Genomic DNA, 18,567 nt, shown 5'->3' on the forward strand with positions numbered 1-18,567 from the left:
TTCCTACATTCCATATTGAAAACAGTAACAGCTACTTTCTCTTCATGTGCTGCCCTTCAGCTGCTGACTAAATGGTTTATTTACTTTTCTTGTAAGTTGCAGTTAACCCGTATGGATGTATGACTGTAACTAAGATTTAACATTGTTGGTTTGCAATATTAGCATATGCTTTCCCACTTTATGTTATATCTATCCTTATCTAGCCAAATTCACAACTTTTCCCCTATAACATAAGCTACAACAGTATATATATCACAATTTTTAAAATGAACATTTTCATGGTGAGCCTGACACACAACTCAGCATTCATGTGTGGTTTGTGGATTTTGCAGTGGTGGATGTTCATCTTCACATTTGTCTTCCTCTGGTTTGTCAGATCAGTGCACATTTGTCCTATTCTACCTGCTCCTTGTTGAGCCTTTGGGTCTGCTGATAGTGGACTTGTTCATGTTATAATATATACATGTCCTGGTCATTCCTGCCAAGCCTCCACACACCCAGTCCTCATTTATGTTATTTTTAAATAAATTTAAGTGGCATTTGTTTCAACAAATGCCAATTAGATTAGTAATTGTCTCAACAATTACTAATCACTACTTTTTTGAAATCAAGGCAAGAATATGCACAAGGAATTGTTTACATGTGACACATCATTGTGTCATATACCCACCCCCAGTGACAGCTAAGTTTCCGAAAAGTATATCCAGATCCAGTAAATGACCTCTCTGCTCTCTCATACCCTTGGTGAGTGATAAAAATTTCAGGGAAAAATAAAAAGATTTTCAGTTCCACTGTCCCAGGGCCTTAAACATACATTTGTACAAGCTGTTATTCGGTTGCCTCAAACCTGATTAAACCGAACAGGTTTATGTCTCATAACTAAGAGTAATCATGCCCTGAGGAGAGAAGACAACATCAACTAACAAATGACCCTTTTGCATACAGCCAGCTTGCCTCTTTGACTGGTTATGGAAACACTGGCTACATTGCATAATGAGACAAGTCCCAACAGCTGGGAATCTCTCTGGGTCTCTGAACTAATCCTCCATGACAACTTCTCCCCAACAAGGAAAACACCTTGTTCAATATTTGGTGGAACAGACAAACAGGTTTTTCTGTAAAAGATTTTTCTTGAGCTACTTTTGAATTTAACAGCAAGTAGTATTTAGCGGGTGTGTGTATGGTTTGTAAAGCTGAAATGTGCTTGGTATGCATACCAATTACTAATCTCCTCTCCTCTCCTCTCAGCTGATGACCTTTCATGGCAGAGTTCAGGGTTTTACTTAAAGCAGAGCCCAACAGGAACCCAGAGAGCTTGGTGCACAGTGTGGGCGTCCGTGGGATGGCAGACAAGGAAAATCCAAAATCAATCCCCACTATACATTTAATTGCATTCGGCCCCCGCCCCTGCGTGGAGCAGGAAATGGAATTTGAGGCATTTGCATCGGTTAATACATTTCATAAGCGCAACAATCAGGGCATCGTTATAGGGTAACGATTTCCTCAACCCACATCCATCATGACAAGAGTTCAGCCAGCAGACAATGCTCCAGCCATGGGTCCTTTCAACCTCATCCACCCACCCAAACACACACACACACAGGCCATGCACGCCAGCACACCACACTGACATGCAGAGGCAAAATAAATACACACGAGATACGTACACACACACACACACACACACACACACACACACACACACACACACACACACACACACACACACAAATGTTACACAGAGGCAGAGTTATGGTGTGATCTTTCAACACCAAAAGAATGCCCATTGCGTGAGATTGCTGTGCTGAAGGCGAGTGCACAGGGAGGTTTCTTGGATGTTGAACATGTCATCCAACCTGTTTAGGCTTATAATGAGGTGACAGTTGGATTGTTATTGAGGAGCGAAACAAAGGGATGATTGAGAAAGGCTGACACCTTTAGCGGTTGCTTACTGACCTGGGATCAGCCTGGCCTCAGGCACATCATCAAAGCGCAACATCAAACTGTGCAGCTCTCAACAAATTGATCAGAGTCCAACAGTATATTTTCTGATAAAGCTACTAGTGATTTTTGACATGCAGTGAATACCCAAATGCAGGCAATAATAAAACGTTTAAGTATACAGAAGTAGGATATACTGTACATAGAGACAGTTATGAAGTATTATCAGACCTCCTTGAGTTCTTCAGATCTGCTTAAACATCTGTTTTCTGTACTTCTGTACTTCTGTCCCTTTCCATGTGCAGGACAGGAGCATGGCACCACAGGCTGCAGTTAGTGTTTCATTGGAGAGGCTGTGTGGTCCCCCAGTCTCCTGCTATTAGTTTGTTTACAGAAGTTAAGGCTGAGAGCTGCTGAGTGCCTCAGGCCAGCATTCCAATACAGTGGCTCATACAAGCATGCACAGGCACACTTTGCAAACGCTGTTGTCTCTTTCAATACAATATATGCAAAACCTCAGCACTGAGCACGCCTAGTTAGTGTCTCTTTCGGGCTCTTTCTCTGTTTCTGTCTGACTCAGAGCTTGTCTGTCTTCAGCAATCCATCTTTCTCTCCTTTGTGCACCCATTTCCCCTCTCTCTGCCCTCTTCATTATATCTTCAAGTTTCACAGATCATTTATTCATTGCACTGAATACAAACCACAGTCTCTTTCAGATGTTTTCACTTTCACACACAAAAGTACATAAGGGGCATATAAAGTAAAAGCCATCAAAAGTAGAGTCTTGTGTTTTTGATGTTCTGGATGGCAGGTGAAATATGTATATTGAAATTAGCCGTTACACATGTATTTGAATGTACAGGCAAGATGACTCTCATAGATAAAATGTGTCAGGCGTTAATTGTGGGTTTGTGTGAACTTTATGGGTCGGTATATCTACAAGTGACACATTATCCACTCGCAATATCCAACTGACAAACAAGCACAGTTCACCTCAGGACAGAATAATTTGCATTAATCAAACAACGGTTAATTGATGACATGGCACATGCATAACTACTAACTAGTATAACTAGTTCTGGCCTGGTAACAGTTAAATAAAACCGTTTTAATCTGGGGCTGACAACCAAATACATAGATATGAAGAGTTTCGTTTCAAAATGGGATCCTAACATCTGAAAAAATACACCCTCCATATACCAAAATATACCCTCACAAAATTATTGCTGCTGTGAGAGCAAAACAGATAAAGCCTTACTGTAAATTATTAATGATGAGTTATTTCGGAGCTTTGTTCTTTGTTTTCCGAATTCGGTTACATCCCCCCATCCCCTGCAATCAACCAGAAAATAATTAATTAAGTAAAAATAAATAGATAAATAAATAAATGAATAAATAAATAATATACAGATAGGTTATTTGGTTTTGGAATGAAACCTGCCACATGTTCCTGACACACCACAGTGATGGAAGGACTGAGAACAGTTTCTTAATTTATAACCACAGAAAGTGCACAAATGAAACCGTGCGACAGAAATTAGTCAAGGTCAAGGGTATTTTAAGAATGCGAGTTATATTCAGAGTACTGTACTAACAGCCCCAGGAACAAAATGGCTGGCATTCCACATACTGATAAGAATGCCATTTTCATCTCCGTCTTTGTCTGAAGATTTTTAGAAGATAAACATTTGAGCTACTTATCAGTCCAGGTGTTACACATGTTGATTCTAGTTTGTAACAAAACTACACTTGATTTTGAATAGTTACACACCTGAGTTGATAATGGACCGACTTTATCTAGTTAAAACAGCTCTGCTGTTTGATAAGTAGGCTGTTCACACCTACAAACACAAGAAACAACACTACTACAAACCTTATCTGCTATTGTTCTCTCAAACTATAGTCACATATAAACTATTTTTTGTTTAGCGTGTTAAAAGCTGTGGGAAACATGGAAGTTCGAGTGACCTCAGACCAAATCTGATGTAAAATATATATAAATATAGGAGTAAATGTACAGTATAAATGTACAGTATAATTAATTTTAGCATTTAATACCATGTTCAAATCATTGTGATACATGAAAACAAATACATAAACACATAAACAAAGAAATAGTGATCTTTGAAACCTCTCCTCACCCATTTCACCTTTGTCATTCCATGTCTTAGAGCTAGCGGGAAAAGCATTTTAATCGCCATTCAAAAGCTATAAAGCTGTCATCTCATTTAGCTTAATGTGGATGCTTAGTCATTCACACAAGGCAGAAAATTGGAAAGGACAGGCACACCCTGCACTAATGGCCCCAAATGCTGTTGGCCACACATACTGCTGAATTCTCCACTACTTGGTAATGGCACAGGTAGTTGGACCTTGACACTTTGGGACAACTTTGATTTTCAGTCTGATCACTATTGTAGTCCACATGATAACAACTGTGTTATAAAGCAAACCAATTAGGAAAAAATATTACTGTACAACAATTACTGTAAAACAATATGAATGTAATTTGTTTTACATAAAATCAAATTTATTTACACTTGAGCAAAAACCAAATGTGCACCTAAGCTTACAAACTTTGTTGCATTTTCTAGTGAGACCTTACATAAAAGCGACCAAATTCTCACACTTAAACACTTGCCTATTCTCAATTAAATACACCTTTTGAAAAGTTTACCACTGGACCTATGCAGATAACAGCTCATTGTCTCTCCATCTACTGATTGGTAGGTTTGCATAGCCTGGCACTTATCAGATAGTGACCCTTACTATACACATCCCCATTTAGGTGGAGACAATCTACTGTATGCACGGTTGCAACAGTTGTGCCTCTTTCACGCAATCTGCCATTGAGGCTATGATTTGACAACCACAAAAGGGAAGTCACTAACAATCTCAGGCAATGAGCCAAGATTTAGCAGTGGAAAAGAAATGACATTAAACCAGGAAGATCATCACAAGCTGTAATGGTGTCCCGATGGAAAGGTGCACACAGAGTACTCGCGATGTCATTGGCTTGAGTCCAGCTTTTTACCTGCATCATGTCATGCCCTCTCTTTCCCCCGCAAGGGCGTAGAAGCCGCAGGGGACAGGGGAGTTTAGGTGGGTGGGGGTTGGCGTGTCCCGCCCACTATTGGAAACAGTTACACCTCCCCCCCTCCAATAATTATGCTGGAAAAAAATAGACTTTTATTTTGAAATGTAGACATGATGATATTTGGTTATCTATTATAAAGTGTTAAAATTACTTTTGGTTGCCTAACTTAAGCACTGTTCAACACTCACCTGGGTTGACTATAACTATTTTCAGTATCTCTTGCTCAATATCATGGTTTTGTGAGAACATAATTATACAGTTCTAATAATTTTGTTTGATGTGTGGATGTCAATTTCCCAAAAAAGCAATACATCTCTCCAGGGATTATATAAGGAACTAAAAAGTGTACTGGGCCAACCCAAGCATTTTTTATACAAAACAGCCAAAAGATGACATAAGCACTAACTTACCAATTATTTAAAATATCATGTATCATTTCAACTGATGAAGTGTGATACATGCAACAGGGCAGAGGCAGGTAGAGCTGCATGGTGAGGTCCCCTCATGCCATGGATTTGTGAAGAATAAATGGAAGTTTATACCTTCATTTTAAAATGGGATATATTGCTGTTTAGAGCCTTTTGATTACACATATATCACTGAGGCCATATAAAATTTTTAGGATCAGGAAGGCAGTGACATGACAACAGGAGAGGAAGAGAGAGGGTCTCAGGTAAGGTCGTAACAATGATTAGTGATGCTTATGCTGATATTTATGCCTTGTGGTAAGCAGTTTTCAAATAGTTTTGAAATGGACGATGTTGATTTTTGGGACCCTTTGCTGGGACGTGCAGGTGAGGTCTTAAAAGGGAACAGTGATGACATGTTTTATTCTGTTGTGGATATAGAGAGATTATTATATCTGTATGAACATTTGTGCATGTGCAAATCAGCTGCGTCTAAAAAAATGTATTTAAAAAATAAATCCTAAATTTTTTATGACAAAACAATATTGAACATTCATCCAATGTAGTGGTTAATCTCTCTGATATGGGCATATTTATTGTAGAATAAGAGTTTGGGGTGCTCTCTGATGAAATGAAAGCATTTAAAAAAATGTTTATTGATACAAAACATACAAAAATGTCCATGTTAAACTCCTAAAACGCAAAATTTTTGAGACATGCTGGCAAATGTCTGGCCTGTGTTTTTTAATTCATACCCCCTGATAGAATAAAAATGCTGAACATGAAGATTTCAAACCACCATGTGACTGGATAGGTGTTAAGACATAGTACCAAAGGTGTTACTGTATCATTCTACCAGAAATGCAACAGATCTTTGTTGTGACTGACACCTATACCATATAGCATGATAAATTTGAGGAGGCATAAACACAATACACACTGACCATTAGGATGACGCAAAACTATTTCCCCTGGGAGTGCATTTGTGGTGGGTGATGCACTTAAAAGTCTCATTTATGTAAGTCAATGCGTTAGTGAAATAGTTATATGGATCGCAGTACCGTCTCAGATGTGTTTTTTTATATAACGGGGATAATTTATGTAATGGCGTGTACAATATGACATGTAACTGACACTCAGACTTGCCGGATTGTGTAACTCTCACATGTCCCTCGAGGATGGCTTTGTTTGTCAGAGTCTCTGTGTCTCTATTTTGTATAACTGCCATATGTCCTGAGGCCTCTGTATGTGAAATGATCATTTCTATTTTTACCACTTTCTCCATGACCCAACACACATCATGTAACAAGCCAGGGATATAGGATGTTTGCGAGTGCATTTGGATTCTGTGAATTTTAACCTGTGAAAATGCAATAATATAATAAAGTAACTAATTAACAGATTCTATAGATAACTGTACATAAAAAAAATTATTTGGACAGTCAAATATATGAGGAAAGTGAGTATGTGTGAGTGTGTGTGTGTGTGTGTGTGTGTGTGTGTTGTGTAATAGGTCATGGGAGTCATGCTAGTCGGAGCTATTAGTGGATTTTGTAGCAGGTCACCTGTTTCTCTCCCGAGGATGAGTAAACCTTACATAAGTTATTGCTCATTATAAACCCAAAACCTTTCATAAAACCCAGATTTGGGTTTCTGAAATGCACAAAATGTAACTTTTTTTTATTTTGCGATTTGATTTTGTTTTATTTATTTAGTTTTTGTTTTGTATTTATTTTCTGCTATTAAGCCTATCATGAACAATAATCACTGAATATGTCCACACAGTCCGCAGTGTGTTGCATCTTTCAGTCAAATTCAGTTCAGTTCATTTCAATTCAATTCAATGTAATAAAAAGTAGCTCAGATGAGTCGTGAACCCATACAACAAAGCTGTGGAGGTTCTGGAAATGTCTGTAGAGGGCTGCATACATGTGGAGAAAAGGTTTCAGTGAATGTAAAACATGCATTTGAGCTCCTGGACTTCTAAACGGATGTAGGTATTGGATGGTGACTGCACTTGTGGCTGTATTAGATGTTAGAGGTTGTGACGCGGTGTTTGTATTTGGTCTCTCCCTCAGCTCACCACAGGGCAGGTGAAGTAATGCATGTCAGTGAACCCACGCAGTATGGCGTGACTGGCAAAGCCAGCTGCCAAAGAGGTGTCGAAAACCTCTCTCTGCTCGTTTTTACTCCATCCCTGCCCTCAAGCTTTTTCCTTCTCTGTTTACCTCCCTGCTTCATGGTTAAGTCTCCATCATAGAGAGAGCAACACAGAGGGAGAAAGAGAAAGAGCGGGGAAGAGAGATCCAGCCTCTACATTACATGCCTATTCTACATCACCTCCTCTGGTAAGGTTCATGTGTGAGCACAAATAAATAAACATAATATTTCTCCTTGCTTCTTTCCATCTATTTTTCCCTGCCTTCTGTGCTTCTCCTCTCTCCTCTCTCTCCTCTCTTGGCCCTCTTTTCCATGCAGTCTGGGCCTGAGGGAGATGCAGGAGCAGAGGCAGAGGCAGAGGGGAAAGGGTGAAACGGTGAACTTGCTGAACTACTGAGCTGAATAAAGGCCAGGACGAGGTGTTCCCTTGTGCTGCTTGTCTGCATCTATCAGTCTGAGGCTTTGACACTCCAGATGCCCTCAGACACACCTAGGCCTCTGCAATGTAAAGCACCCTCATACAAGATGAGCTCTCATGGTTCACTTGAAGGACAGGGGGGCAACTCGTGGTCTTCAGCAGATCAGTCAAGACAGGAGATCAGGGCAATTTACACCAAAAACAACGCGTACCTCCACTTAACCCGTGTGTGTTTGAGTGACTTGGCAAATAAAGAATGGAGGTAACACCCACAGATTATATGAAGTGTATCTGCAGTCATTACTCAGGCGTATCAACTCCTGCTAACACAACAGGGCTGACCTTAGCTGTTATTAGAGAAAGCGTCTGTCTGTTTGTGTGTGTGTGTGTGTGTGTGTGTGTGTGTGTGTGTGTGTGCTCTCATGCATTGTATCAATGAATCCAGTGAGGAAAGGATTGTTTGGATAGATAAATTAAATAGTGTTTTTTTATGCTGAGAGTGATATCTCACTCTCAGCAGTGTTTGGGCAGACAGCACCTAAACACATGTAGTTGGCTGTACACACAGAGAAACACAAACACAAGCAGGTTATGGGAATGCATGACAAGCCACATGCCACTCAAAAACTTGCCTCTCATTGTCAGCGGTAATAATACTGTGCATATGCAGTGCAGGGATGTCTGGCTCTCTCTTTGTGTACGCTACAGAGACACATTCAAAGCGCCGAGTCGGGGAAGAACGGGCCTGCTGTAGATTAGAAGCCGTTACAGCGACCCTTGCGGCTAATCCCGGCGCGCACACCACCGGGAACGTTCCTCTCCCAAGACACAGGCTGGATTAAAGCTGGGAGTTATCAACACACGCGGCGCACACAAAGAGAGTTCCATTAACATAGAGAACGACATGAGCTGCTCTCCTTTGTGAGGGGCAGATGGAGCAAAGCCGACGCTTCTGCATAAACAGAAGTCACTGGCAAAGCAGCAGGGAGAGGGGAAACAGACAACGGGGCTGACAAGGAGGCACGGAGTGAAATTTGTTCTCAAACTCCAAACCTCTATACACAGTCGGGTCGTATTAGAATGACAATGGCTGGAAACTTGCTCTTTGTTGGTATTAACGTCATGCACCCTCATAAACTCCGAAAAACATCCTTTCACATTTACAATATGATTCTCCCAATTTCCTCACAGGGGGATTCAAGTTTCGTCTTATCTTTTAATGACTAAGTATATTGTAGTGCTCCAACAACAAAAACAGCAATCTCTAATTGTGTATACACCGAATATACAAAATGCTAGGCACATCACATTGATATTGAGTTGCAGGCCCTTTTGCGTAACCCACATCTCAATTATCTCAAAGTTATAAAATCCCTCTTTAACTTGTCCACTTCTCTGTTTTTGCCTTTCCTCCTTTGCGATTGGCATAGATTTAATACGAGGAATCAATGAAGAATAATGACTTTTACCTGGAGTCACCTCATCAGTGTATTTCAAGACAGAAGTAAGAGTTGCTGTGCAAGTGCTCCTCCCAAAACCTAATTTCCCCAACCACCAACGTTAATATACCCTTGACTCTGCAGTCTTACTGTTGCCTGACACAGAGAGCGCCAGGCATACAGATTCAGTGTACATTGTGTGTGTGTGTGTTCCAGCTTCAGCAACCACTCAAATCAATTAATCAACCGCCCAAGTTTTTGTCAACCTCCCGAGGCTCTACAAAGTTCCAAGGATTGGTGACTCATACCGCTTGGCTGCAACCGGATAGTTACAATGTGTTTTCTCATTTTGCTTAGATACATATTCACTATCTAGCCAGGCATTGTGAAACCTGGGAGTATCCCAGTTTCATTAATCATTAATCCAATTCCCAGACAAGAGTGTGGGGAGACAATTGTTTGAAACAATTTCGTGTTAGTCAACTAATTGACTAAAGTGCCTAATTGACTCATAGCTTGAGCACTTATATAATTCATTGAACCCAAGCCCTCCCCCTACCCCCATAACCAAGCACACACCCCTGGACTCCAACCTATCCCCATGACGAAATGAACCAAATGCAGTTTAATTTTGTGAATAGAATAGCAATTTTGCACTATCACACTTTCTCCAGAGTATAAAAATTGAAATTTATGTGGGTCATTTTAGCATAGGCACCTAACCTTAACCGTAACTTTAACCTTAAATAAAGCTTTTTTACATGCCTAAGCTTAATGATTAGCGAACCTTATGTGATAAATTTGTGTAGGAGAAATGTAATTTTCACTAAACATGTAATCTGCTTTTCAGGGCTTGTGCTTAGTTCACAAAACTTTACGAGACAATATTTGAGTTGTAGCATCATCGCGTTCATCGAGTTCATTTGATGTTTATCTGATTTTGAAAAGTTCATTGTGGCTGTACTTCTCCATATACTGACAGCTGGTAAAAGATGAAAAATATAGAAAGAGTGAAGGCTCTCAGCCAGTGTGCTGTGCCACTGAACGAGCCCTTGAGGCTTCAGGGTGCCTCAAGGGAAGGTTGAAATAACAAACAGGGGGTCTGAGGGTGCTCCCCCAGAAAAACATGCGTGATTTGAATCACATTTTCTGCATTTCTGCATACATTTAGGGACTAAGGTAAGCAATACAAACATCCGGGAAATAATTAAGTTGGTCATCATGCTAAATTCTGCCAGAATGGTGCTAAATATGCATCAGGAAAAGGAGTCTTAAGCCTTATTCACATGGGACTAGTTTTACCCGGGGACCTCTAGTCAGTTGTAATAATTGCCATGGCATTTGTGATCTTAGTCTCTTGTGAATCAGCCAGGTCAGTAACTTGTGAGGTAAAAATTCCAGTGCAAATTACCTAACCTACCATACACTATATTACCAAAAGTATTCGCTCACCTGCCTTTACTCATACTATGAACTGAAGTGCCATCCCATTCCTAACCCATAGAGTTCAATATGATGTCGGTCCACCTTTTGCAGCTATTACAGCTTCAACTCTTCTGGGATTGGGAGCATGGAATTGTCCAAAATGTTTTGGTATCCTGAAGCATTCAAAGTTCCTTTCACTGGAACTAAGGGGCCAAGCCCAGCTCCTGAAAAACAACCCCACACCATAATTCCTCCTCCACCAAATTTCACAGTCGGCACAATGCAGTCTGAAATGTACCGTTCTCCTGGCAACCTCCAAACCCAGACTCGTCCATCAGATTGCCAGATGGAAAAGCGTGATTCATCACTCCAGAGAACGCGTCTCCACTGCTCTAGAGGCCAGTGGCGGTGTGCTTTACACCATTGCATCCGACGCTTTGCATTGCACTTGGTGATGTGTGGCTTGGCTGCAGCTGCTCGGCCATGGAAACCCATTCCATGAAGCTCTCTGCGTACTGTACTTGGGCTAATCTGAAGGTCACATGAAGTTTGTAGCTCTGTAGCAATTGACTGTGCAGAAAGTCGGCGACCTCTTTGCACTATGCGCTTCAGCATCCGCTGACCCCTCTCCGTCACTTTACGTGGCCTACCACTTCGTGGCTGAGTTGCTGTTGTTCCCAAACGCTTCCATTTTGTTATAATAGAGCTGACAGTTGACTGTGGAATATTTAGGAGCAAGGAAATTTCACGACTGGATTTGTTGCACAGGTGGCATCCTATGACAGTTCCACGCTGGAATTCACTGAGCTCCTGAGAGCGGCCCATTCTTTCACAAATGTCTTGTTTCACAGTCTGCATGCCTGAGTGCTTGATTTTATACACCTGTGGCCAGGCCAAGTGATTAGGACACCTGATTCTGATCATTTGAATGGGTGAGCAAATACTTTTGGTAATATAGTGTATTTCGGCAACAAAGGTCATCTGATAATATTAGTCTTGCGTGAATCGACATCTCAGTAATTTTATTTGGTAACACTTTACAATAAGAGTACAACAATTAATGTTACTTAACATTAGTTAATGCCGTAATGGTTAATTAACTGTTAGTTAATGATTATTATGGCATTTACTAATGTTAATAATATCTACAATAACCCTTAAATAACATATAAATTATTACCTTAGCATGAACAGCATTAGTCAATGATTCTTAGACACATTAGTTAACGGTTAGTTAACTGTTACTTAATGTTTATTATCTGTTACTGTTACAAGGCCCCCAGGTAATACTAGTCCCATGCAAACAGGGTTTTACTTTCTATATTGTTTACAAGAGCATATAGATTTTGGCTCAGCCAGCGTTAGCCTAACATTAACAGGTCTGCACAGAAAATATGATTATCCTGGGGCTAAATTATTGAATAGCCTTCTTATCAACTAACTCGCATTCTTTCTGTCTTTTCATCCCCTCTCCAAAGAAAGACATTAAATTTAACTGCTGCTGCTGGCGTTTCATTTTTTTATGAACTGCTGCTTACTCATTCTCTGAGCATTTTTTTTCAAGTGCGCATGCGTACAACACATCCGGGTCCACAGACACCATAAATGCACTTGGGGCAAACAGGATTTTGAAAAGGGGGTGACATGTCTCCCTGCCTCCAGTGGAAATTACGCCCCATCCTCAAGGTACAGTATGATTAAAAAGTAAAGGAAATGAAGGTCACAATGAAAATAAATAAATAAATAAATTCAACCAGATTGGTTAATTACACATACTTTTTCGAGTTGTATGCATTTTACGTATTGTTTCATTTTTACTAGCATATAATTCACATGTTTATATGACCACATAAAACTTTATGGAGCTGTTTTTGTTTTAGCTGTCTGCCCTGGGTTTTTGTTTCTTGCTGAATTGTGTGTCACAGATTGAAAAGTGCTGCTGTAAGGTGCTATAACATATTTTGATAAAGCTGTGAACTTTGGCATGTGTGGAAACACACTGATTAATTTACAGACAGTCATTAATACCATTTATCATCCATAATCAATCATTTAGATGGGTAATGACGACATGGGCTAAACATGATTGTAGTGTAACATACATTTACTGTGTGTAATGTTAGTCCATGTATTCTCACATTTTGTAGCTTGTCTTTGTTGAACTAAACAAAAACATGAACAAAATTATATTTTTATTACAGTGAAATAGCCTTCTTTGTCCTCTTGGTGTATTTTAAATATATTAATGAGACAGATGATTTTGACATTTCATATTAGTGATAGATAACAATAACAACAAATTGAGAATTGAGAACATTTGAGGCATGACGTTTGAGACACTATACTGCGCTGTATTTTACAAGTCATACAACATCACACAAATCAATACCTGCTGCATTATAAGCTTATCGACCCAGTAGCTGAGCTGTGTGTGTGTGTGTGTGTGTGTGTGTGTGTGTGTGTGTGTGTGTGTGTGTATGAGCCATGGCTTTACAATGTCTACCTTGTGCTGCCTAGCTCCCATTAAAGATTGGTTAACAAACACAGGGTGGCTTTGGCCTTGTGAAAGCCCTATCAGAGTTGACAAAGAAACAGATGACTTGCAGGCCCGGGCCAACACAGTGGCAATACACACTGTCAGGGAAAAATTGCTCAATAGACTGATAATGCAGCTGGTGCTATCTCCAGCTGATTGCTTTATAGCTGTGTAATTCAGGGACAGTTTGTTTTACAGCTTAGGTGATCAAATATGCCCGTTTGAGCTGAATGTCACTGCAGCACTCAGTGTTGATTTTCTAATTTTTACAAGTGCATGAAATCTTATTGTCTATTGATCTCTTTATCTGTGCAAATAGAAGTGGTAGTTGCTGTTAATGAATAATAAAGGTTGTGCGTGCCGTATCTGCTGCTAAAATGACAGCCCTTTTGAAGCAGCGTGTTAAAATAACACTCTGAAACTCTAAACACAAGCATGTGATGTAACCGCTATTGCTTGTAATGCGTCTTCACAAAAAATGCCCTGGATTCGCTTTCTACTCCCAAAGAGGATGTTGCATCACAGCCCGTGATATGGCAGTTTATGTAACAGGACACATCCTGGTCTTAATAGTGTTATCGTGTGAAGTAGGTCATGTCTACCAGTATGCCACATACCATGTCAAGTAACATAAAAGCTATTATCTGCAGATCTGTTGAAGATCAAGGTGGAGGTCAAAAATGAGAATCCAACAGTGTTTGATGGATTTGATGATCGCTTTTGCTCTATAAGGGAAAGGTTATCACTCCACACCACACCAGACCCTCTTGTTTCCTCCCTATCAACCAAAGATGCAGAAAAAGATACATCGGTCATGTCAATAAAGAGCTTCGTGCATCCAAAAAGCAAACCTGAAATGCCAAAAAAAAAAAAAAAAAACCTGCACATTTACTGCTTTTGTCTGTTTCTTCTTTTCCTGTGGGACCTACAGTAATGAACCACACAGCGTGGGACGATGTGCCAAATGCATGGCCTGGGGCAAGGAACACCAAGTAACCATCAAGTTTGGTGGTTTGAGCGAGAGCAGGGGGAGCGATTGGTTTGGTTTACATTGAAATTAAGGCAGAGAAATGAGAAACTGCTGTTTACATTTTAGGCGGACTGTTCTCTGTATTTCCATCCACACCCAGGGAAAACCTAAGTCAAAGAGTTATGAAAAATGCATCTTGTAACTGAAAATGTGAAATGTGAAACAGAGGTTTGTTTCACTTTAGTTTATACTTCAAAATGCAGGATTTATAGATTTGCTCAAGGATATTATGGCACATATACAACAGTCACCAAAAGTTTTCTTCAATACAGTAAATAAGAATAAATATAAGGCTGATTCCCAACTCCATGATCACCACAATATTTCTATTTTCGATAAAACACAACTATGCGTTATGAGCATTATAAATGATGATCACATTATAGATGAAAGCCTAATAAAATTTCAGCTGAACTAGACTGCTATTTAAAGGCATCTTTCCTCTTCACATTAAAGTTGTTACTACTGTAATGACGTCCGAGTTTGACTGAGCCAGTGTCTATTTTTAAAAAAACGACCTCAGGCAAAATGATCACCTTCAGTGTACTGAGAAAAAACGTGAAACTATTATTTCCTGACTTTTACACAAACACACACATGCACACATGTGTACAAACACACAAAAAGAGTCATGTTATCCTATAAATGTCCATTATCCAAGTGCATTACTCGTAGGCGTGACATGGTGTCGGTGACAAAATGTCCGGAAGACATTGTGTGCGTACAAAAGTTATTATGCAATAACATGGCCGGCCTATGGGGACTTGAGCTCACCCTCTGCTTTAGAAATTGTAAACCCTGTCATCTAATCACTGACTTGAGGAAAGGACAAAGAAAAGCCATGGCACTCATGTAATCTGTTGTTATAACCGTATTCTGCGTGTACATGTCACTCTGGCGGTGAAATTGTCCCCTGAGGATTTGGCTGTCAGTCATATGCACATCTGTTGTGGAGGTGACAAGATTTTTGGGGGCAGATAGACGTCTTTCTCACCGTAAGAGGTGGGCATTTCCTTACAGTTAAATTTTAACAACAGGCCACTAAACCAAGTTATTAATTGTGAAATATTTCAGTAAATGAATGCAACAATCACTCTTCCACAACACAGTCTAGTGAAGGAAAGGGCAAAACAATTCAAAATGTTTACAGTACGAAACTGAGAGGACAATTGCTTTATTGAAAAGCATACCTTACATATTGCATCTTGTTTTGGGTAAACTGCCCGCTGTCATTTAGCAGTACAGAGGTAAACAAATCATACAAAATACTTGTCATCATGGAGACATACAGTACAGGCCAAAAGTTTGGACACACCTTCTCATTCAATGCGTTTTCTTTATTGTCATGACTATTTACATTGTAGATTCTCACTGAAGGAATCAAAATTATGAATGAACACATGAGGAGTTATGAACTTAACAAAAAAAGGTGAAATAACTGAAAACATGTTTTATATTCTAGTTTCTTCAAAATAGCCACCCTTTGCTCTGATTACTGCTTTGCACACTCTTGGCATTCTCTCAATGAGCTTCACGAGGTAGTCACCTGAAATGGTTTTCACTTCACAGGTGTGCCTTATCAGGGTTAATTAGTGGAATTTCTTGCTTTATCAATGGGGTTGGGACCATCAGTTGTGTTGTGCAGAAGTCAGGTTACTACACAGCCGACAGCCCTATTGGACAACTGTTAAAATTCATATTATGGCAAGAACCAATCAGCTAACTAAAGAAAAACCAGTGGCCATCATTACTTTAAGAAATGAAGGTCAGTCAGTCTGGAAAATTGCAAAAACTTTAAATGTGTCCCCAAGTGGAGTCGCAAAAACCATCAAAAACAACGAAACTGGCACACATGAGGACCGACCCAGGAAAGGAAGACCAAGAGTCACTTCTGCTTCTGAGGACAAGTTCATCCGAGTCACCAGCCTCAGAAATCGCAAGTTAACAGCAGCTCAGATCAGAGACCAGATAAATGCCACACAGACTTCTAGCAGCAGACCCATCTCTAGAACAACTGTTAAGAGGAGACTGCGCCAATCAGGCCTTCATGGTCAAATAGCTGCTAGGAAACCACTGCTAAGGAGAGGCAACAAGCAGAAGAGATTTGTTTGGGCCAAGAAACACAAGGAATGGACATTAGACCAGTGGAAATCTGTGCTTTGGTCTGATGAGTCCAAATTTGAGATCTTTGGTTCCAACCGCCGTGTCTTTGTGAGATGGAGAAAAGGTGAACGGATGGATTCCTCATGCCTGGTTCCCACTGTGAAGCATGGAGGAGGAGGTGTGATGGTGTGGGGGTGTTTTGCTGGTGACACTGTTGGGGATTTATTCAAAATTGAAGGCACACTGAACCAGCATGGCTACCACAGCATCCTGCAGCGACATGCCATCCCATCCGGTTTGCGTTTAGTTGGACCATCATTTATTTTTCAACAGGACAATGACCCCAAACACACCTCCAGGCTGTGTAAGGGCTATTTGACCAAGAAGGAGAGTGATGGAGTGCTGCGGCAGATGACCTGGCCTCCACAGTCACCAGACCTGAACCCAATTGAGATGGGTTGGGGTGAGCTGGACCGCAGAGTGAAGGCAAAGGGGCCAACAAGTGCTAAACACCTCTGGGAACTCCTTCAAGACTGTTGGAAAACCATTTCAGGTGACTACCTCTTGAAGCTCATCGAGAGAATGCCAACAGTGTGCAAAGCAGTAATCAGAGCAAAGGGTGGCTATTTTGAAGAAACTAGAATATAAAACATGTTTTCAGTAATTTCACCTTTTTTTGTTAAGTACATAACTCCACATGTGTTCATTCATAGTTTTGATTCCTTCAGTTAGAATCTACAATGTAAATAGTCATGAAAATAAAGAAAACGCATTGAATGAGAAGGTGTGTCCAAACTTTTGTCGTCAGACAGTGGGGGGGTAGTTAAAGTGCTGAGCTGTCTGATACTCCAGGTAGGTGATATGTGTAAATGTGATCTGTTACAGTGTTTTGTTATTGAGAGTTCAAGATCCATGTGGAAGAATGTGCATTATAGTGCAGTCAGTGCAGTCTAGGAGAGTGTGTGGTCTACTGGGAGCCCTGCTTGTTGTCTGAGTCTGACGGCTGCAGGAAGGAAGGACCTGCGATGGTGTTCCTTCACACACTTTGGGTGAAGCAGTCTGTCGCTGAAGGAGCTCTCCAGCGCAGTTAAAGTGTCCTGCAGGGGGTGGGAGTCGTTCTCAATCATGGATGACAGCTTAGCCATCATCCTCCTCTCACCTACCACCTCCACTGAGTCGAGGGGGCATCCCAGGACAGAGCTGGCAGGAGTGCCCCCTGCACTCCAAAAGACCTCAGTCTCCTGAACAGATAGAGTCTGCTCTGGCCTTTCTTATAAAGTGCAGCTGTGTTGTGGGTCCAGTCCAGTTTATTGTTCAGGTGAACACCCAGGTATTTATAAGATGTCACCATCTCAATATCTGTTCCCTGGATGTTTACCAGTGTCGGGGGACAGAGTGATCTTCTGTGGAAATCCACCACCAGTTCTTTGGTTTTCCCCATGTTGACCTCGAGGCAGTTCCATTGGCACCAGTCCACAAAGTCCTGCGTCACTTCAATATTCAAGTTTAAGTTCAATGTATGCATGGGTGTATTTCCCACCTGTGATCAGGGGAGAGCCCCAGCTATTCAACTGAATCAGTGGAACTGACAGCTAGCTAGCACCTTGCCAAGACATGAACATAAAAATGTTATGAAGCTGAATGCTGACATCTATCCGCATCAGCGCAACACAGTGGCCCATATCCAAAACACTCGGCACCAGTTTTGCGTCACACAAATTTAACAGCATGATCATTTGACGCGATTCATAACGTCACTGTGGTGCTGATTAGTGCAGCAGAATCACATTGCCTTAGCATTACTGTCAGGTGTGTCCTGGGCGAAAGCCAAAGAGAGTCAACGTGCCAATAAGATTACACATATTTAAGACCCACCATATCAACTGTGCATGGATGCACAACTGAAAGGAAATCATCAGAAAGGAAAGGAAAGGAGACTATAATATAAATTAGTACATTGCCATATTATGATTATTATTATTATTACTCACTTAAATAAATCTAAGAATAA

Source organism: Myripristis murdjan, chromosome 4, assembly GCF_902150065.1.
Source record: "Myripristis murdjan chromosome 4, fMyrMur1.1, whole genome shotgun sequence".
NCBI lineage: Eukaryota > Metazoa > Chordata > Actinopteri > Holocentriformes > Holocentridae > Myripristis > Myripristis murdjan.